This window comes from Phyllostomus discolor, chromosome 1 (genome assembly GCF_004126475.2).
Source record: "Phyllostomus discolor isolate MPI-MPIP mPhyDis1 chromosome 1, mPhyDis1.pri.v3, whole genome shotgun sequence".
In the NCBI taxonomy this organism is placed as follows: Eukaryota; Metazoa; Chordata; class Mammalia; order Chiroptera; family Phyllostomidae; genus Phyllostomus; species Phyllostomus discolor.
In genome coordinates this window covers 194,807,260-194,828,755 of record NC_040903.2, presented here as the reverse complement: position 1 = coordinate 194,828,755, position 21,496 = coordinate 194,807,260, and the positions used below count along the sequence as shown (strand labels likewise).

General features: G+C 45.4%; 1 protein-coding gene across 10 annotated transcripts in view; it reads right to left on the bottom strand.

Annotated features, from left to right (window-relative positions):
• RGS6 (regulator of G protein signaling 6) overlaps positions 1–21,496 on the bottom strand; it is a 499,587-nt gene that overhangs the window by 262,547 nt on the left and 215,544 nt on the right. The gene's annotated exons all lie outside the window — the stretch shown is intronic.

The window sequence follows — 21,496 nt, the reverse complement described above, 5'->3', positions numbered from 1 at the left end:
GCCAACCACAGTCAAGCAGGCCTCACTTCTGCCGAGCCCCGTGTTTCAGCCCCAGAAGAGGAGCAAAGGAGACGCACTTGCATAACAGATAAAAGATCTTTGCTGGCAATCTTTGGAATAATCTGTTCCAGGGCTAGGGCTATTTGTCTTTGTTCATTTCTCAAAGCGGCCTCTTATTTTTGCATGAAACCGTTTTGGGCCAGATTTCTGCTTTATAATTTTCTAATTATTTTTATGACCCAGCTTCTCTTAGCTCTTACCAGATCAGAACAATGACCAAATGTGGAATATAAATGTTTAGAGATTAGAGTTTCTGGTGTTATCAAACTTCCAGGAGAGACTTTCCCTAAGATCAGCTCATGTCCAACACATCTGGATGCGTAACAGCACGGCCACAAGCTCAGCACTATCTTCTTCCAGAGCTGAAACGTTAAACTCTTCATAGGCATCACAAAGACCTTTCCCCTTTGAAAACTTCATGGTATTACCTGTGATGTTCACTGTCAAGGTCCTGTCTTGTTGCATATGCCTGCCATTTAGGTAACTTGTTACCTGGTGGCAGCCATACACAAGCATCTCTCAGGCTTGAGTGGGGCTCTTTGCAAAACTCCTTTCAGCTTGCTCTTTATTCTGACTGAAGGGTTTGTATATAGTGATACTAGGCATCAAGCTAGGAGCCACGAATAGAAAGATGGACTGATAGGGCCCTTACTCTCTCTCAAATATAATTTTTTATCAAAAATAACTAAACTTCCACAAAGTATAAAGACAAGTTGTGAAGATATTTAGATGGAGCTCTTAAAGGAAAGAACTAAAACTCTGCGAGGTCTAGAACCTCTCAAGTAGGAGGAGGTGAGGATGAATGGCCTCTGGTAACATATGCCGATTCCCAGGAGCAGGGAAGTCCTAGGAGAAAGGGGTTTCCCTCCCGCGGGAGGCTGGGCTCTGAGTGGAGGAAGCATCCTGAGGTGTCACAGGTGTGGGCTCCATCCAGTGGGCCTGTGGATTGATTAGCCACCCCTTTGGGACACATCTTATTTCTCCAGCCCCCTCCTGTCTTAGCGGAAGGGTCTTTTCTAAGCCCTGGTGGGCAGCAGAAAGGCTGAGGCTGAACTGTTTTCTCCAGTCCCTGAACTGACAGGCTGAGAGAGAGGCAGCAGCAGTGCCTTCTGGGACTTCCTGATTTTTTTGGTGATGTGGCCCCAGTCAAGAAGGGAGAGCCACGTTTGGGAGTGGGCAGGGGTTGGGGGCCATGGCCATAGATAAATGTCAGGAAGAGTGTCAGATGGCTCAGTGTGCAAGGTGCTGGCTGCAGCGGCCATAAGTAGAGTTACTTTGTGAAGAGGTGAATGATGGAAAGAAATGGTCTGCCTACCTGTGTCCATCCTGAGATGTGGTTTTCAGTGAGTGGGACAGAAGAGCCGGCCGACCAGCCAGGAGCAGTGCCCAAAGCAGGGAGAGCTGGGGAGGAAATGGGCTAGCACCTGTGGTTGGCTTGGCATCAGGCTGCCTCTGGGGTCTTTCCAGCACCTGCTCTTCTGCCCCCGCACGAGCCATCCACTCGTGCTGCTCACAAGAACCTTACCTGCCTTCCTGCTTTCAGATACCCTGTTTGCTGCCTTTGTCCTGGGCAGAAAAATAGAACAAACCGTGTACAGAGCTACACCTAGGCCTACCTTACAATGCATAACACCAGCCTTAGACCCACAGCTAAGAGAAAGGAGTGCCGTTGTTTGCCAAAGACATGCACAAGGATGGTCACAGTAGTTTTATGCAAAAGTATCAAAAATGGAAACAATTCAGTTTTCCATCAACTGCTGAATGAATAAACAAGTTATTCTTTATTCATACTATGGAATTAGACACAACATTAAAAAGGAAAGTAACATTACCAATACATACAACACAGAAAAATCTCATACACAGTATGTTAAGAGGAAGAAGCCAGACACAAGAGTGTATAGTATATGACTCAATTTATGGGAGGTTCAAGGAAAGGACAGGCAAAAGTAATCCATGGTGAAAAAAGTCAGGAAATGGTTATCTTGGAGAGATACTGAAAAAAGGCACGAGGGATCTGTTTAGGGTAGGTAGAATGCTCTATATCATGCCCCAGGTGAAAGTTATATAGGGATGTGTGTGTGTGTGCACGCACACTGAGACAGCTAAGATTAGTGCACTTTATATTTTTGGCCTCTTCTATTTTAAAAATACTCTTTCTTGGTGAAATTTCTGGCAGATTCAAACATTTTCATGAACTCACCACTCTTCACAGCCCTACACTGGTTCTTTCCCAGTGCCCTGCTCCACTCCCCAGTGCCCGAATCCCCAGAAGCCTGCAGGCTTGCTCTTTGCTCTGTCTTGGCAGCAGAGACAGAGGAGAGTCTGGCATGTGGGTAAAGGCATGTGAGTGGGAACAGAACACAGCACAGCTGTTTCACAGCCATGTCCTCAGCTGGCCCTGCGCCCTGACTGGACGCCTCAGCCCATTTGGTGGCTCTGTTTCTGTGGTCCTTCCCCCAAGCTCTGATGGTTCAAGACAAGGTATGCAGGCCCTACCCTCAAAAAGCCTAAGTCATGGAGCAGAAAGCCATTCTCCCCTCTTCCAGAGACTTCCAGCGTGCATGGGAAGCCTGCCTTGTGTCATCTCTCCCCACAGGGCTGCGAGAAGGGACAATGCATCCCATTCTTGGGGTCCTTAAATGTGGTTCTCCGAAATGCATGCTCCCCCACTACCCTAGCCAAAATGCTTGAAAACAACAGATATATTTTGCTGTTACGGGACAGCAAACATACTCTACTTTGTTCCAACCAAGGTGTAGATCGTAAGAATCTGCACAGCGACTGTGGGCTCTACATGAGATTTGCCACTTGGAATTTATTGTCTGTTTTCAACTGAGAGCTCCCTCCACAAGGTCCTATTAGTTCTGAGATGGGGAGGAACAGGAGCCTTGGCTGTAACCTGAGGGAGCAAGGAAGGGTAACTTTTAGTGGTACTTCGTAGCATCAAGGTACAAACACATTCATGTGAACCCCATGGGCTGAGAGTTCATTCATAACCAGACTAAGAAAGAGTGGGGGCCAGCGCTGCCCATCTTCCTAGGCCAGTTGCCTCAACTCCTCATGTTCTGTGGACCATTCCAGAAAACGTCTCCCTGCTCCCTCCCCCTCAGCACTACCAGAGTAGCTGACACTTACGAAGCGTGCACCAGCCCCCAGGCACTGCACTGGCAGTACAGCTACACCTCAGCAGCCCCCACCCTCTGAGAAACTCACACCCAGTGAGCGCTCTCACTGCTGAGTGCTCATTTGACATCTGTGCAGTGCCTTGTCTCATGAGGGACCACTGTGTGCCAGGATGGCGTACCGTTTGCAAGCCCACATCTAGTCTTCTCCATGCCAGGCAGACTTGCTTGAAAGGCGGTGTGTGTCTCATTTCATCTTTTTATCTCCCACTGGACCAGCACAGCCCCATGCCTAGACCATGCTATACACTCAACAAAGTTTTATTGAAAGAATAAATGAATGCATGTACCAGGGAATGAAGCAAGTCATACAGATGCAACCTGTGCTGCTTTGCTTCTTGTGAAAAAAGAAAGGTGAGGCTGTGAGTATGATGAACTGAAAATTCTGAAAGTAATAGTATGTTCAGACATACCGTCTCTTACCTACTTTTGCTGGAATATTGACTAGAATGTAAGAGTTCTAGGTGTAAGGTATGAACATGGAAGATAAAATGAGGGAGTTATCCAGGGTTCTGCAGGCGATGATTGCAGGGGATGGGGGAGGGGGGCAGGTGTGTGTGACTCATGGTCAAAGCAAAGTTGCCAGGGAAACACTTAATTGATGCAGGAGAAAAAGTTGCATTTTGTGAATGGCCATTCCCCATGATAGACAACATAGTCCCTCCAGCACATTTGGAACAGCTCCCAGGCAGGGGAAATCAACTCTTTACTGTTTCCCCAGGGAACAGGCCTTCCGGGGACCTGGAGGCCCAGGGAACCATGCTGACTGCTTTCCTTTCTGTGCAAAATTAAATGTCCTGAATCCCTTCCCATTTCATACCCAGTGAGAAAAATGTGATAGGTCCATTCTGCAAGAGGGCCCCTGTGCGGGCCACCAGCCACCAAGCTGCCACCTCCCGATGGCCACTGTGACCCTCAGACTCACAGCACTGCACCGTCTGGTGAATTAACCTGATGGCCTGGAGGGCATCTGAAGCTCTATCAAGGGCCAATGTCTCTCCTGACCTGGGGGTAGCTGAAAAGGCTCCAAGCCTGCAGGAGGGACAGAGACCAGGAACATAAATCTCAGCCAACGGTTCATACACCCTGACCGGGTCCACTTCAGGCTTGGCTACAGAGGGTGGTATTTCCAGGGACCCCAAGAGTTAAATTAGACGAGATATTCTAGGGAGTTGTTTTTTCTTCTGAGAATCCCTTCTCAAGCTTACTCCTGGAAACATCCTGGAGCTTTCCGGCCTTCTGGCTAGGAGGCTCAGACACCGTTCCCAAGAACTGCTGGAGACCTGGGCATTTGGTTCTGCACCAGGCTGCTTAGCAGCCCTCTGTGGTCTTGCCTGAGTCAGGAGCACATGGGGCTGAAGCACGTCTGTGAGGAGGCGCCCTCCCTCCTGCACACTCAGGGCAGGAGAGGGGCCTGCCAGTGTGCTCTACGCACGGCCTGAGAGGCTGGGGCCCTAGAAGTCTAAAAGGGTGTTTCCTTGGGCAGGTGGCCTGAGCATCCTCTCAGATCACTCTGTGGATGGGAGATTCTAGCAGGGGAGGGCCAGTTGTCAAGAGGATACAAAAGAGAGAAGGATGAAGTGCTTTTGAAAAACAAGTGAATCTTTCATGCTCTTTTGGAGCCATTGCCATAACAAAGAGGATGCTTCTATTGAACTATTATATTGAGTGGAGGGGGCAGGAGAGTGGCAATAGGTTGTTTAGATACCAAGAAACTTGGGGTCGTGGGGAGTATTTTAAATAAAATTCACAAGAGGGGCTCCAAATCCAGATAGCCAGCTCCTACTGAAATAGCCATCGCCTACTCAAGGCACGAGGTTAATGCAGAAGAACTAAAACACTGTGGTCTGTTGTGACGGCCCTCTCCCTGCACGCCCATGTTATTGGTGAGCATCCTGGGCAAGGCTATGCATGAGAGCAGCATCCTGGTGCCACTCACACCAGCACTCTACAGAACACCGTCTGCACTGAGACGGGTGATGGCACAGGCTTTCCTGGGCCATAAAAAGGGACCCCCAGGAAAAGGAGTTGCTTTTGCATGCCCACTTTGGGAAGGGTGCCGGACCCCTGGGCACACTCCAGAGTAAGGTTTTCTCTCTAGCACTCCTGACACTTCTGGGCTTGGTGATTCTTTGGCATAGGAGCCATCCTGTGCATTGTAGGAGTGCCACTAGATACCAGCAACATCCTCTCCCCGAGCTGGGACTACAGATATAGCCAATGTCCCCTGGGAGGCCCAAATCACCCTCAGAGAAGGTGAGAACTGGGAAGTAGCCCTCTGCCAAAATGTCACCAAAGCTCAGCCTACTTTGTTTTTCTTCAGAAGCACATACCAGCACCTGATGGATGACGTAGTTGTTTCTTCTCTGATCCCCCTACCAGACGGTCCTGGTCCTCAGGTGGAGGAGCTCCGTCTGAGTTACTGCTGGCACTCATTAAATATCCCCTGAGCATGCGAGAAGGATTTTGGGATGCTGTGCTAGATCTGATGCCAAACTGCTAACTTCTCATGTAGCTAAAGAGCATTTTAAAGTCACAATTGGTAGTAGTTGCAAAGTATCAGAACAGAGGCAGCAGGGTACAGCCTGAGTCACATCCACAAATGCTGGGGAGTCCCTGCGTGCCGTGTTTCTCAAACTGTAGGTTATATCACATTCATAGGCAATGAATTCAGTTTTGGGGGTCACAAGCAGCATTCTCTCTAGGGAAAAGGAATGGAACTTAATGCAATACACCAACGTATGTCACTTATACCAAGAGTAAGTTTCTTAAAACTTGTATATACATGTATATATATTTGTAACACATAAGACATAACATATAATAATAGCTAGACAGTATATACATAGAAGTGTGTGAGTTCTGGTATAAAAATAAACTTTAAAAACCACAACCTTATTTTTATAGTCCCCCAAAGGTAATTAAATACCACTCTCGAAGTCTCAAAGGTATTGTAAGGATAAGCTAACACTTGTGAACCATGTTGGCCTCCTCCCCTGGAAGGCATTGCTAGCTTACACAGAAGAACTGTGACATCATCTTGAAAGGACTGCTGAGCAAGGTTCTGTGGAAATCTAAACGAGTTCAAATGCATCTTAAATCATCACAGTTCTTGATTTTTGCGAACAGCACAGCCCCTTTGGAAGGGAATGAAATTGATTTCCATTGAAGCCCCACACTGCCACCAGCCAATTCATATCCCTAAGCAGTCTGAATCTTTGTGAAACGTCCAAATTTGAGTTAGCCAGACCCAGAATCACAAAGTGCAAGGCCCCAGGGAGTGACACGAGGCACAGGCAAGCCCATCGTCTACAGGGTCATGCCTAAGAGTCCAGTTCTGGAGCCAGAAGCTCTGGGTTAGCATCCTAAGAGATGATGGGGAGGTTACTTAACTGCTCTGTGCCTCAGTTTCCCTCTCTGCAAAAGGACTAATAATGGTACCCATCTCAGAGGTTGTTGTAAGGATTAAATGAGAAAGTGCACATAGAGTATTTGCTAATAATTCAGATGTCAATGAAAGTTCAGGCTAACTGAACCCTCGTTTTGTGGTCATTTACCGTTTCCTCTCCTCTGACACCAACGACAGTAACAATGGAGCTGAGATGTATTATCCGCCTATGAAGCCTTACAATAAAAACCAGAAGACATGCATTTCTTTCTCCTCCTGCTTCAGAAAGAGACATCTCCTCCTTAAAAAAAATCTCTTCACATATCATCCCCAAGATGATATTTTAGGTGAGAAGTGACAGGAAGCTAAAATTTGGTAACATATCTCCCCCAGTGGTATCTAATCGCTTCAACACCTTGGACGGATCCCCACAATGAGGAACACTTGTCAATCTCTAGTCTAGACTGACTGCAGATAGCTTCAAAGAACCTTCTTTTCTCCACCACTAGACTGGTGGTTCTTGTATATGATATTCTTCTGCTTGAGTTTTGCAACAAATGGAAGTTGTCATCCCTCTCCGCAATGACTGGCTGGAGAAAAAAAGAAGAGAAGCTCAGAGCTCTGTGTGTTCAGCTCCTCTTCCTTCTTTTTACTCAGCACGTGTGTGCGTGCAGAGGGGTGTGCGTGCGTGCAGGTGTGTGTTTACATATACATGCATGTGTGTGTGCACATATGTGTCTAATAAAGGGAAATGATTAGGCCTATGCATACTTGTGCTTTAATAACTTACTTCTATAAGTAATGTAAGCAAATAAGCAAAAAATTACCTAGATTTTTTAACTAAAAATGTATAAATGTAGGGAATTCTGATGAAGGTTTTTAAATATTGGCTGTGCACAACCCAGCACAGTTACTCAGCTATACACACACATGCTCTCAGTGAACTCATCCATCTTGTGAATACCTTGCATCTCCAGATCTATAGGAAGTGAAACAGAGATCAGTAAATCTCTTATTAATTCCTTACTGGCTGATCTTTTTTTTAAAGATTTTATTTATTCATTTTTAGAGAGGGAAGGGAGGGAGATAGATAGATAGAGAGAGAGACATCAATGTGCAGTTGCTGGGGGCCATGGCCTGCAACCCAGGCATGTGCCCTGACTGGGAATCGAACCTGCGACACTTTAGTTCCCAGCCCATGCTCAATCCACTGAGCTATGCCAGCCAGGGCTCTGACTGATCTTTTTTTAAAAAAAGATTTGATTTATTATTTTTTGAGAGAGATGGAAAGGGAGCAGAAAGAGAGGGAGAGAGACATTAATCAGTTCCCTCTCAAATGCACCCCCATTGGGGACTGGACCAGCAACCCAGGCATGTGCCCTCACTGGGAATTGAACCAGCAACCTTTTGCTCTGAGGGATGACACTCAACCAACTGAGCCATAATGGTCAGCATTAGAAGCTGGTCTTTGAGGGCTTTTCTTACCTGTCATAGTACAACAGATTAGTCTTGATTGGATTATACCTTATACTAGGAATGAATAAAATACAAGTATACTAGCCAGGGAAGGCCAATGCTATAGCAAATAACTCCCTAATCTCAGTGGTAATACTAATAAAATTTCACTTCTAACACATGTACCAATCTAAGGTATATTCCTAGGGATAGCTCTCTTGGATGGCTCTCCTTTGAGCCACAAGGCTTAAAAGGGATCCATGCTCCTTCCATCTAGTTGCTCTGTCATCTCCCAGGGCGGTGTTTCTCAAATGGTGATGTGCACAGGTATCACCTGGGAATTTTGTTAAAATGCAGAGTCCAAATCTCTCCCCTGGATACTCCGCATCCACAGGCAGAAGAAGAAAGAGTAAATGATTGTTTGGGCAGGATTACATCACTTCCACTAACATCCATCGGCCGGTCTCAGTCACATGGCCAAACCTAACTACAGGGGAGACTGGGTAATGTAATCCAGCTTTGTGTTCAGGAGGAAAAACAGGTTTATTAATAGTTAGCCTCTCTCTGCCACAATGAAAAAAGAAGCAATAAACTAAAAGAGATTTCAAACATCTAAATCATTAATCCTTCCTACTTGTAAGCTTCCATTAAATTTATTCAGGAGCAAGAGCTTAAATAAGCCATTGTTTCTGTTGAAACTCTAAAGCCATAGTCTAAGCATTCATTATAAATTATTGAAGCTGTCATAAAGAAATATACCATTAACATGAACTTCTTAAACAAGTCATAAGGGATTTGTCTAAAGTTTCTTCCTCTAGAGACTGGATGAGTCAATTTTCTTCTTAGAAAGTATCTGTATTGTAATTCAACAGAGTTTATGTTGACCCCTAACACATACAGAAAAACATTCACTCCTTGAATCCAAAAAATATCCCTGATCCGTATGCCATCATTCTTCTCGAAGAATCAGTTCAGAAAGACAAATGTGCTTTCCAAACTGAAGGAAGAACGAGGAAGGAGGCTCAGTGAGTTCAAAGAGCTGCTTAATGATTGGACTCTGCCTCATCCAAAGAACAACAGCCTCTCAAAAGACAATTCTCTTTTCTTCATTCTCACCTAAGGACATTTTTTCATTGCTTCTTAGAGAGAGATGATGGGGGAGGATGAGAGAGCGGAACATTGATGTGAGAAAGAAACATTGATAGGTTGCCTACCGTACGTGCCCCGACTGGGGGGTCAAACCCACAATCTTTTGGTGTATAGGAAGATGCTCCAAGCATCTGAGACACCCAGCTAAGGCAAAAGATAATTGTAGGAGACATTGCTGTGTGTCGTGGGCCCAGCTCCCACTTGGAGATGCACAGGACCCACACCCAGGCATAGGTTCTCCTGTAGGGAATGAGGCCTGCATTGTACCTAGGCCACTTTGAGATTTGCTTTTGCTAAAACTCCCTCACCCTGAATTAAGACAGCAAGTGCTTACTGTAATTTTCTAAAATCCAAGCTAAACCTTCCAAGGATGAGTGTAATGGGTTCAACTACTTTTCCCTTTTCATTTGCAAATATTCTTCTTCTGTGATGTGATTAGCAGCATTGGCTCTTCTGTTTTCTGTAAAAGGTAACCACCAAAAGCCAACTGATGCATAGTAAATGAGGACCATCATGTAATGTGGCCACAAAAAGAAATAAAGGCCTGTCATGGTGGAGGCCAAGGCTTTTGGTCCTCTTGAGAGTGAAGTCACCCGCCCTTTTCCTCCACAGGACTCGGTAGTCCGTGTGAATGTCTCTCCCCCATCCACAATGTCACAGACCCCATGAGCCAGGGTCCGCATCTGATAATCCTTAACATATAACTTCCTATGTCTGGTGAATATTGATTTAAAGTGGTCGTAGTGTGGCGGTGGTGGCGGGGACTAACTACTTGCTTCAGGTAAAGCCACCTGTGAGCAAAGGGGAGAGAAGTTTGGAGGCCATTTAGCCATGAGGGGATAGGAGAATAAATTAATTATATACCTCATCTTAAAGTAAAACCTCCCTTGGGCAGAGGGGCCCCTGCCCGGGACCCCATGCTTTAGAGGTTCTGCTGTAAGTCTTCCCCCTCACAGGACAAGGAGTCCAACTTACCAAGGACTACCACTTCCTCCTTCTAGACCAGCACTGCCCAATGGAAATGCTAGGGGAGCCACAAATGCAAGATACATATATAATTTCAAAGTTGTGAGTAGCCACATTAGAAAGTTAAAAGGAAGTAGATAAAATCTATTTTAATAATATATTTTATTTGACCCAATATATCCAAAATATGAATTCAACATGTAGTCACCATGAAAATACTAGTAAGATCTTTATGTCTTTAACTTCTCACATGAAGTCTTCAAAATCTAGTGTGTGCTTTCCATTTATAGCACATCTCATCTAGTGCTCAATGACCATGTGGTCTGGGTCGTGGGCCCTGGAATTCTCCACCAACAGGATCCCAAGTCCAATCCCAGAGACTGAGGGAGCCTCTCCTGAGCCTGCTACAATGTCCACGGGGGACCAAAGAGCAGCTGTTTGCGGGGGGTGTGGGTGGAGCCTCAAAATACAGGCGGGGTATTACCAATGTGTGCCAGGCACTTCACAGTGAGGGATGGGCAGGGGTGGAAAAAGAAGGGAGACAGGATAAGGGCTAGGAGCTGGCTCTCCCTCCACCCCATCGTGTGCTGGCACTGGCCTTGAAAATGCCCAAGAATTCTAAATTCAAACCTGGCCTGCAGGTCCTTATAAAGGCACATTTGCCAAAGTTGGAGGATAGAGTACATTTCTTTTGTTGGCTGGATGTATATCTTTTCAATATTTAGCCATATGGCATTTGGTCTTCTGTTGTATCCTAATCCAGACCCATATTATTAAGGGATGTGGGTGTTGCTTTCAAAATCTTATAAAAATAATAACAGCAGCAGCACAGGCTAGTTACAAGACCTGCAATCATTCAGGGGACAGGGGAGAACCACACACTGTAATTCCAGAACATGGTAGTGGGTAATCTGAGACATCCGCGAAGCTCTAAGGAGCACCCAGTCTAGTGATGGACAGGTTCCTGACATTCTGCATTTCCCATGGCCAAAACTGGGCCTTCGCCCTTTACTGTTTGTAATAGGTGAGGGAACCGTTCACAAGTAAGTTAAGAACATCTGACGAGGAGGAAAATAGAATGGTGGTAGTCTGAAGGATGATCACGGCCCTTCACCATCTGGGTTATAGCTGCTAAAATCAACAGATACATAGAAACTGGCATTCTTTTACCTTACGAGAAGGACCGTCTCCTACCAATTATTTCTGACCTCAGACCTTAAGAATGGCTCCTACGCTTCCTTGGATTTCTCAGACTTCCTCCATGGTTGGTCTGCTTCTGAAGTTTATCAGAGATAAGCTTCAGTAATACACCAGGCTAGCTGGTGTTACCACATAGTAAAATCTTCCCCAGCCAGAAAATTCCTGAACTGGGAACCTCTTGAGCATATGAAACAACACAGTTCCTTATAAATTCCCTCTTCCATATAAATTTGCTAGTCTGTATTCAGGATTAACATTGGGAAAATAGTCCTGGCCAGGTAACTCAGTTGGTTAGAGCATTGTCCCGATACACCAAGGTTGTGGGTTCAATCCCTGGTCAGGGCACATACAGGAAGCAACTAATGAAGGCATAATAAGTGGAACCCCCCAAAATCAATGTTTCTCTCTCTCTCCCTCCCTCCCCCCTTCTTCTCTCTAAAAAAAAGAAATTAAAAAATCAACACTGGGAAAACATTGATAAATACATAGAGAAAGGAGCTTACAAATGTAACAAACAGTTGGCAGTTCTTTAATTTACACTCACCTATATGTTTCTGAAAGTAAGAAATGCAGCAAAAGAAACAGGAAACTACACCAGAAGTGAAGACTTTGAAGGCAGGAAGATAATGGAAGTCACAGAGAAGAGACAATTATCTGACCACTGTGGAAAACCAGTAAGGTGTGATGGAGTCCCTCTCTCCCTCCCTCTCTCCCTCTCTCTCCCTCTCCCTCTCCCTCTCTCTCTCTCTCTCAAAAATGGGGACAGTAAAAGGGAGTAGTTTGAAGGGACTTGCTCAGGAAAGATGAATTTTAAAATATTCAGATTAGTTGCCCTGGCCAGGTGGTCCATTTGGTTGGAGCATTGTCCTGTACACCAAAAAGGTTGCAGATTTGATCTCCGGTCAGGGCACATACCTAGGTTGTGGGTCCGATGCCTGTGGGATATGTAATGGAAGTAACCGATCAATTTCTCTCCCCCCCCCATTAATAAGTATATTCTTGGGTGAGGATTAATTTTTAAAAATTCAGATTAGTTATTGTTAATTAACTCAAAGATCTCAGAATATGTTCCCTAAGGAGTTTTGAGAAATTCAGTAATACAGGGAGTTTATAAACAGGGGTTTTCTAGAGTATGTGACTATATCAGTGCATTATTACATTAAGCATAGCAGGAATTTCCTGAAAAGGTTTTAGCTTCCAAAGTGACAGTGTGTCAACAGCAAACAGGCCCTGTCGGGATTTCAGAATGCGGGAGAGCCAGGCACAACGCGGAGTGATTCTGAGCAAAAACATCAGGAAGAGTGAGTTCTGGTGGTTGGCTGCCTGGTCTCCCCAAACACATGGCACATCCCAGCACAGTTGCTCTTTTCAGCAGTATTTTCAGAAAACGAAGGGCTGGCGTCTGTAAACATGTTGCTTGGGTGGAAGGATGCCCGTGCACAAAGCAAGCTGTAAAAATCCATGCAGTACATTTTGCCAGAACAAACCACCAGACCACAACAAATAAATGCAGGGTCCCAGAGGAAACCCAGTAGAACTCTTCTGAATCATGAGCCAAGAGAGAGCTATTGGGCATAAGGCCTACCTGCATACTGCTCATTGGCTGAGGCCAAAAGAAACTCCTGCTGCACATCTTCTCTGCTCATGAAGCAACTACTGAACTCCTTACTCCTCCTCCTCACACTTTAGTCTCTATAAGAGTGCATCACCTTTTGGGTCAGAGTCTCCAGAAAGTCCTTCTTGCATCTCCAGGCTGCAGCACACATAGGTTATGTGATTTTTCCTTGCCTGAGCCTGACTCATGTTCTAGACATGGTGAGCAGCTCGAAACAAGATCCCTGGCTTCTTTGCTTTTCTGCCCCTAGCATAGTTCTCGGCTCCTTGCTGGAACTCACCAAGTATTACTTGAGCTACTGTGGAAGGATATGCCCCTTAGACAGAAGAGGTGACACTATAATGAGCTCCCTCCTTTCTGGTCCCAGCCCGGCCCTTGTTGATTGCTGGCACCATGTCCTCTTTAGAGTTTGCCAATTTACCCTGAATGTATGACTAGGAAATAAGCGACAACAGTCACAGTCATATAGCACTTTTTCAGGCCTACTGAAAAACAGCTTTAGACACGTTACCTTTGTTAAAATTCTAGAAGAAAATCTGGCTACCCATTTAAATAAGTCATTATATGTTCAAAATGTACCTCTAACTACCTAAGAGTTATGAGCATTCATCTCAAGATACACAACAAAAAGGAAGGGTGAAGGGAAGAAGGAATGGAGGAAGGAATGGAGAGAGGGAGGGTTAAGTGATGAAATTTCCCTCCTCTGACAGAAGAACACTGTTTTGGGGGAATGACACTTCATAACTATGAGCTACTTGCTCAGTCTTTCTGAGGTTCAGTCTCCTCATCTATGACGTATAGAATGGAGAGGATGCCACTAGATGACTCATTAAGGTGTCTGACACAGAGAAGATCTCCAACAATGAATTCCAGGTCCTTCTCTTTCTCTTCTCTCCTCCCACTTCCTTTCCATATTTCCCTCATGGCTGAGCAGGCAGGGGCTCACCAGCCTCACATGGCTGGATGAAATATCCCTGAGTTTTACCTGCTACAGTGAACAAAACAAACAATCTGAAAACCAAAGACTTGGCTTGCTTTCTACCACCACAGAGCAGTGGAGGAGTTCTGAAACCCTGGGTCCAGAAGGAAGAAATGCCATCCACTCCTGGGCTCCCCCTCACTCTCACAAGCGATCTCTTTGCATAAAAGAGCACAACATGCTACAAACGGAAAGGCAGGCTGTAGACTGGGAGGGGCAGTGGACTCTGGGAGACCGCAGGTTTAATCAACCCACTTGCCTGCTGCAATGGGTCTTTTTATTTTTCTTTCCTAAAACCTTCTTAGATGACTAACCACCAACACATGGAACATTTTCATCTTGTTTACCTCCTGCTTTGCATGCCCTCCTTTTGCCACAATCCCCAGAAAAAGATTAATAGCCTTTGTCTTAAATGGTACTTGAACAGAAACATTCTCTTTCCCTACTCTCTCAGAGTAGGGATTTCAAAGCTTCTACAACTGCAGTTTTGCTTAAGCCCAAGTGTCTGGTCTGGGTTTTTCCCAAGATCTCCACTTTTCTAGGTGTTACTATTATTAATGTACGTGTATTTAATGGCCCAACCCAAACCCTCCCCAGGCTCACGTACTTGTGGGGGTCTTTGAAATTCGCGTGGCTTCCTGGTAGGTTTACAGTCTCTGTCATCTGCTGACTTACCTGTGCTGGTCCCACGGAACTCATTTGCATTTCATCTCCTGCAAGAATTCTTTTCTTGCCACTTCATACTAACTCTAATTTGGAAAGCTTCAGGGTTTTAACTTTCCAGAAACAAGGCTCTAGTAGACAGAGGAGTCTTTCATTAAGGTTTTGGGGAGTGTGACTGGCAGAGTAAAACCCAGCAAAGCTCCCTGCTGCCCCATCCTGCACCTTAGGGGCTCTCTCCTGGCTGAGCTCCTTCGTCCCTCACTCCAGATGTCCCGTCAACCAGACCCATTATTCTGGTCACATCTCACCTCTCTCCTTCCCACTCTCTATAATTCATAAAATTCCTCTGATTTCATTTTGTAGAGTAATTCAGCCTTATCTCTGTTTTGAAGGACCCTTCCTGATAATTCTTTTCGCACTCTGAAAAGCCCATCAAAGGTATTTTTCCTAAAGAATTGAAATAAATCTAAATAAGTCTAACCTTTCTCTCAAATGGGTAACAGAAGAACAGTCATTTCTCCACTTTTCCCTTTTTTACTGCTGCACTAATTAAACATTTTTCCCCCTAGTTAATGTGAATCGATAATGTCAAGTGCATACAACTGGCATTGTGGGCTTTATCATCATCAAAGATTTTATTCTTGAAATTTTGATAAAGAATTCATATCACTCAAATTTCATAGCAGAATTCTGCTGTGCTATTACTCCAGCCCTTGAGTATATTATAAAAACACAGTGGGGTAGCTGAGAGGAAGAACAAAGGAGATGAAATGATTTGAAGTTAAACACTGTGGACAGAAGCTCCCACTTCCCATGTGTTTCCCACAGAATCTAAGAGTATGAGGAAAACAAAGAAAGCAGAAATACCATTACATGAAAGTACTCCCATTTTAGAAAGAAAGTGTAAGAAAGATACTCCCATTTAGTTTTTCTCATTCATTATCCAGCACTCTTGTCGGTAGATCTGGTGAAATAGTTTAATTCAAGCAAGCCTGGCCATGAATAAGATTCTATGTGAAAGGCGTCGTTACTCAGCACTCTTGTTATTTTGCTACTTGCTACAGTTGGAGGAGGAGGGTCCAGAAACATGTAGAAACTTCTAGGGAACAGAATAGTCCAATAATGACTTTGCCACAGTGTCTGTTTTGAGCCATCTAACTCATGACACCTGTATGGAAGATCTCACTCAGCTTCTTCCAAGACTGGTTCTTAGGGTCAGAATTGAGACATACAAGTAAAATTCACACAGATTCTTTCACAGTCCACTGTGACATTTATAACACTTCCATTAAACAAGCAAAGGTCACATCCCTTATCATCACCTCCCCTTTATTTCTCACATTCTCTAATCCTTGGATCTTGCAAATGCTGATGAGTGGGTGGCCGTATTAGTCTGCTAGGGCTGCCATGACCAAATACCACAGACTAGGTGGCTTAAACAACAAGACATTTCTTTTTTCACAGTTCTGGAAGCTGGGAGTCCAAGATCAAGGTGTTGGCAGGTTTGGTTTCTTTTGAGGCCTCTTTCCTTCGCTCGCAGATGGTAGATTCTTGCTGTGTCCTCATGTGGCCTTTCCTATGTGCACACACATTCTGGTGTCACTCTATGTGCCCAAATGCTCTCTTCTTATAAGGATGCCAGTCAAATTGGATTGGGGCCCACCCTAGCTTAATCATCTCTTTAAAGGCCCTACTCCAAATATATACACATTCCAAGGTACTAGGGGGTTAGGGTTTCAACATATGAGTTTGCAGGGGGGACATAAATCAGCCCACAACTGTGGTCAAGATAAATAATTCACCAACAAGACTGGATCTTTCTTCACCTTACACCACCTCTGCTCATTTCTGCCATATGCAGTTAAACAACAAGAACCAGAATTTGCCAACAAGCCAACATTTACCAAAACCTGTCTACAGATGAGGCACTTTGCATGTGTTAATTCATTTATCTTCTTAACAACCACATGAGGAAGGTGCTATTATTATGCCCATTATTCAGATGAAGAAAGAAAATCAGAGAGGCTAAGAAATTTTCGTAAGGCCATGCAGAGAGAAAGGGACAGAGCTGGGATTTGACCCCAGGCAGCCTGATACCAACAGCCCTGGTTATTTCCCACAATGTTGTACAGAATATTCTAAAATTCCTTTACTATAACACACATCTTAGCTTTCCTAAGTAAATATCATACACTAGTGCTTGTTTGTAATTTGATAAACAAATGCACCCAGTGGTTTACTGGCTGCTATCATTACTCCTCTAATGTAAAAGAAGTGCGTGTTTACAGAGATTATCTTAAAACACTGCTTTATTGAACCAAGTAGCTCTAGTGATGGGATAACAGGTACCAAAGGATGACGAATGTCATTTTGGATGTACAGTATGTAGACGAAGGGGTTGTTGGTTCTTGAAACACACTTATGTAACCTGTAATTACCTATGTATAAGCCCTAAAAGAGAACGTCTCCAAAAAAACTAGTTGTTAATGGCTGAGTTATGTCTCCCCTTTCCACCCACATTTGAATTCATATGTTAAAGACCTAACCTCCAAGACCTCAGAATGTGACCATATTTTGAGGTAAGGTCTTTACAAAGGTACTTGAGTTAAAATGAGGTCACTGGAATGGACCATATACATTAGGATTGATGCCCTGTAAGAAGAGGAAATTTGGACACGCACATGCACACGCACATGCACACGGAGGGAAGACCATGTGAGGACAGGAAGACACAGGGAGAAGACATCTACAAGCTAAGTAGAGCGGCCTGGAGCAGATCCTGCCCTCATGGCCCTGAGAGGGAACTAAATCTGCCAGCATGGTGATCTCAGACTTCTAGCCTCTATGAGAACTATGAGAAACTAAATGTCTGCTATTCGAGCCAGCCAGCCTATGGTGCTTTGCTATGGCAGCACCAGCAGACTAATAACACTGGTCAAGAGAATATGTGTGTCCTTAGGGGCACCAGCCCACAGAGAAAGTAAAAGGATGGATCAAGGAAGAGTGGTCCTGCATCTTCACGTTCACTCATATCACTTCATTTACTCTTCACAACAAGCCAGTGGTTAAGTATTATCCTCCTCCACCTACATGACTGCCAAGTGCCTTTTCAGCATGTTGTCCACCTGTCCAAACACCTCCAGTAGCTCCCCACTATCTCAAGGAAAAAGCTCAAATTCCTCCCAAGTGGTCCTGAAGATATCTTGTCATTGCTAAACCACAGAACGAGAAACATGCCATCACAGCAGCACACGTGCACAGCCCTGTGGTGCAGGACACCTGGAGCTCCTCTCCCCGAGCAAGGAGGAGGTCCTACACCTACGCACACCGCCCGTGCTGCGAGGGGACAAGCAGCAAGATTTTCAACACCAGAGATGTGCCTCACTTTCAAGTGAGTAACAGACATAAGCACCTGGAAATCAAAAGAATCTCCAACTCGCAGCGCTGCGTTATTCTGAGTTACATCCCTGTCTCCACTGGCCAGATATCCAGCCTTCTCACACTGAATCCCTTGCTTCTAGTTGCCAGGAGTCCACTTCAAGGTGAATACTGAATGCCATGGTGCAGTGTTTAAATTGCATTTTCTTTCCTGCCAATACACGGTGTTCAAATGATCTTTCTTCTTTCTTAAGGAATCCAGAGAGATTCTTAGAGACATGATCTAATTCCACGGCACCCTATATGACAGCTGAAGAACGTTACCAGCCTGGCTGGGGAGATGAAATTACTTTCACAAGAAGACATGACAAAGAACGTCTTCACCTTTCCAGTTAGTCCTCTTGACTCCCTGATAATTACAACAGACTCAGAGCCAGCCTTTTCATCTAGACCTCCCCCGGTTCCCAGTCTGGCAGACTCTGACTGTCTCTGTCTTGGCTGACATAAGAATCCCTAGTCATTGTTTCCCTGAAGGCGCAGCTTTGAGCCTGCAGATAAATGAGGATCCCTATCCCCCAGATGGAAGGCAGGCTCTGCAGTCAGCCTCACTGCCCCTGAGAGCGGCAAGCCCGATGAGAGTAGGACAATGAGGCTGCGGCCTTTTCCTGTGACCACAGCTTGGACACAGCCCATACCACTGGACCTTGTCTGAGTTTCTAATTTGACCTTTTTCTACTGCAATTGCAGATCCCACCTTATCTGCTAGAGAACTGTCAACCTTCCCAGTCCTTGCTGTCAATCTAACCTTTAGCAGCCACATCCTGTCCCTGCATCCTCACCACCTAATGAGCAAGCATCCTCCCCGAAATTCCTGCTTCCATCCAATTAGACCTTGAGGGTGAAAACGCTATCACGTACCACAACTCCATTTGTAAGCCCCCTTGGCCACCACCATTTGGGCTGCCCTTCTTGCAGTCCAGTCTCCCCAGTCACTAGTCTGTAACGCTGCCTGCACACTGTTATAAAATTCCTAAAGCCCAGGCTGCACCCAAGACCAATTATATCAGAATTTCCAGAAGTGGGACGCAAACATCTGCATTATTTTAAAGGTCCTCAGGTGACTCTACTGTGTAGTCAAGCCTGAGAACAGCTGTTTCAGGCCTTTTCCCCATTGAACCTCATCCCTCACTGGCATGGAGCTGAGCTCCCAGCATGGCACAGAGCTGCACCTAGATAGGAATACAGGACAAGTGCAGAAAATAATACAGCAGTGACCGAATGAAGACAAAGTCGTCTCCAGACACCTCAATGGTCGTGATTTTAGAAGGTTGTGATTTTAGAAGGTTGTGATTTTAGAAGGTTGTGATCAACCTCAACGGCTGATATTAGAAGAGGAAATTGCCAATTGTTGGACATTTGCAACGGTGCTATTGAAAGTGGGTCAGAGCTTCACGTTACCTTAAAACAACAGCATGTGGTGAATCATAACCGTTAACCAGAAAACCCATCATAAACTTAAGGAATCCAAACTGCTAATGGTCAAGGCTGGAAACCAGAGTAAACCTCCGTCCCAGCTGAGCTCACTAGCATGGATTTCATGACACCTGGGGCATAGCTGCTTCTCCCACAAAGACACAAATGCATCAAGTAACCACACATAATGTTACTAATCTGCGAGGTGGGTGGTTAGTTCTGGAGGGCATATCCTGGGTGGGAGGCTGATGAAGCTGACCTTTAAGATCCTCTTTAGTGCAGGCAAGTCTTTGATTCCAGGTGACAAGCCCCTCAGGCTTCTAGAGAATGCTGGGTAGAAAGTGACCTGTTGTTTGCCTGAGCCACTGCTCTGCTGCTCTGCAGAGCTAGACCAAGCCAGGAGAACAGAATGCCTTGCTGTTCAGACAATGTCACTGGTTGGATTTGGCACTGCTGCAAGATCTGAGCTAACTAGAGACAATCATCCCAGTTCCAGAAAGCCAGGCGTGAGACTCAAAGGGACAGCCAGGAGGCCTGGGTGGGTGAGAGGTGCCCCTTTATTCGGGAGGTGACACTTCGTTTCTCCACCTGGTTTACTGGCTTCCCAGAAAGCCAGCGATGAAGCCTGCAGAGTGAACCACACCATGGTAGAAATGTCTACCTCACCCTGGATCGCCTTTGTGGAGGGCACACAGTTCTCTCCAGGCTTTGATTGCTGCCCACTTCCCAAATGGTGTGTCACCTCTCCTAAGCTTGCAGAGCAGCACAGAGAAGTGTTTTCTTAGTATGCTGCTTGGTAACATGGCCATGCCCTTGTACCTCACCAAGGTCCTCTGTGCCAACCAGCCTCACCGGGGAACACCAGTGGAGGAGGGATGTGGGGTTCTCCCACTTACTGGGAAAGCAGCAATTAGAGCAAAACAACATAATAGTTGAAGACAGGTATTTGCAAAAAAACAATAATAAAAATAAGGCAGTCAGAAGGAACACCTAGTATCATTTATCTGTTTAAGCAGGGAAGATCTGGAAATTTGAGTTAGCTGGGACTAATAGTAAATTAATTAAAATGACTTTCATGGGAGTTGGTTGGAGCCTGATGCCAAGGCCAAAGTCAGACATCTGTTCCCCACACGGCCTGGTTCGCACCATGCAGGGAGAGCCAACTCCATGCACACTAACTGCTCCCCTAACCCACATCAAAGCATCCCCCAATGTCTTGTTCATAACAAGAGGGATAGCCTGGAAAATAGTTAACTGTGCTTCTCAAAAGTGGGTCAGAATTCATCTGAACACGGTCCCCCGTGAGAAGGAGGTCAATGGCCTTTACCTCCCACCATTCTCATCACACTCGGCTTTATGCCAGGGGCTCAGGCTACCTTCTTCCTGACACTCTGCTTGAAACGTCGGTCACCAGGGACTGCAAAGATGGAAGGAGGAGCAACTCTTCAGCCCAGCCCCTCCCATACCACAGGTTTCCAAACTACACTCCAAAAAAGAACCCTCAGGGACTGATTACAGGTGACCATCTGGGCTTCAACAAGCTGCGGTGTTTCTCAGCAGAGCGCCATTGGCATTCAGGGTGGGATAATTTCTCACTGTCTAAGGCTCATTTCAGCACGCTTCATAGATCAAGCTCGCACCCCTACAATGCTAGTACAGTGCCCCAGTCATTAGGGGAACCTAAATAGGGCCCCCATTCCTTTCTGACAGTCCCAGAGTGAAGGTGACAATAAGGTCTTTGGTAGAGACCCCTGAAAGGGCAACCCCATTCTTATATGTCTTATTTGTATGTGCTTTTTGCTAAAACTTCCTTCAAACAAAGGCTGACAGTTTGCAAAACAATTGCATGCTGGCCATCGCTCCACAGGAAGCCAGAAATCCCGTCACAGAGCTGACCCAGGTGGTCACCTGGCAGCTGCTCCAACATGGCAGCTGCTATAATTGCTCCAGTGAATCAGAAGGTGCTGCCATCTGAGGTAAGCCGA